The sequence below is a fragment of the Bactrocera oleae genome, chromosome 2 (genome assembly GCF_042242935.1).
Source record: "Bactrocera oleae isolate idBacOlea1 chromosome 2, idBacOlea1, whole genome shotgun sequence".
Lineage (NCBI taxonomy): Eukaryota > Metazoa > Arthropoda > Insecta > Diptera > Tephritidae > Bactrocera > Bactrocera oleae.
Window position 1 is genome coordinate 36,040,675 of NC_091536.1, and position 1,788 is coordinate 36,042,462.

Below are 1,788 nucleotides of genomic sequence, written 5' to 3' on the forward strand. Positions count from 1 at the left end.
AAGAGACAATTCTAATGTAATAAGTCTTATTGAAATAAGGTCAGTTTAAATGATAGAATGTAATGCTAGTTTTTAAACTTGTTTGTGCTTTTAAATATAGTTTTCTGCAAGGCTTCCGCTAAGCAAGGAATCATTCAAATATGTGTTGCATAGTATAAGCAGTGAACTGGAAACTCATCGCAGGGTGCGACAAATTAGAAAAGATTACTATACAGCACTAGTGCAACAAACAGTTGGAGGTGTGTCCAAAACATATAGCAATGCCATCGGAGCAGAGAAATGAGGCAAAACGAGCTTTTTACTCAATACAGTGGACCCCAGGTAATCCGGCCCGTCTAATCCGACATACATGTTTCGCTAATGCATGATTGAACAAGTTACAACTTGTACGGACCATCATTATTGTGCTCGACGCGTAGGGTATTGTTTTGATTCCGATTGCTTAGTTTGAATTTGACTACAGCCGATGAAGAGTGGTGCGTGCGCCTAGCGTGTGTTCATTGTTTACTGTTTATTTATTGTGTATTACGTAGATATACGTACCTAGTAATGTCGTCACAAGCTCAAAAGCGAAAGCACAAAACACTGACAATTCAAGAAAAATGTGATACTTTAGACCGCCTAAATCGTAATGAATCTTTCAGTAGTTTAGTAAGTGAATACGGGGTAGGCCGATCTACAATTTATGACATTAAAAAAAACCACGAGAAGATTAAACAGTTTGTCAACTACTGACTGTGGGCCAGGCAAGAGGCAGACACTCAAGAAAGGTGAACATCCAGAAGTGGAAGAAGCTTTATACATGTTGTTCCTTCAGGAAAGAAATAGGCATGCGCCCATTTCGGGATCCATGTTGGCAATAAAAGCTAAGTATTTTTATAAAGAAATAACAAAAAAAGATGATTTTGTGGCTAGTAAGGGATGGCTAGAACGTTTCAAAAGTTGTCATGGCATACGTTTAATGACCATAACAGGAGAGAAACTTTCTAATGATGCCACCTCCATAGAGCCATTTAAATTAAGATTTTTGCAAAAGGCGAAAGATTTAAATCTTAACCCGTCACAGGTGTATAATGCAGACGAATCAGGGCTTTTTTGGCGTTTGTTACTTAATAAAACTTTTGTTTCCTACACTGAAAAATCGGTACCTGGACGAAAAGTAAGTAAAGAATGTGTAACCATACTACCATGTGCTAACGCTGCGGGTACACACACGCTTAAAGATGGTGGTCGTTGGAAAATCTAATAAAAACAAACGTGCATTCAAAAACATTAATTTACCTGTACACTATTATGGACAAAAAAGTGCGTGGATGACCAAAAGATCTTTTCAAAAAGTGGTTTGATGAATGTTTCGTACCAGAAGTTAGAAAATGGTTGAAAGATCATAATTTTTCTCAAAAAGCTTATTGCTTCTTGATAACGCTCCCGGTCATCCGTCTGAAGAAGAACTGACAACTAATGATAAATGCATCACTGCGATGTTTCTTCCGCCAAACTGCACTGCACTGATTCAACCCATGGATCAGCACATAATTCAGTTTGAAAAGCAAGATTATAAGAAAAACCTACTTCTGAAAACCGTATCAAAAGACCAGCCAATAGAAAATCAATGTTCTGTAATAGTTTATTTCTCTAAGTTTTGGATTCCTGTATATGGGGTATTATCTGTTTTAATTTCTTTCAGTTCAATTAAGAACGATATCGATAAGGTAACACTGGTTATTTGACATTTTGCAACCCCTTTGTTATTGTCAGAATTAATAGAATTTAACATTAATTTAATTA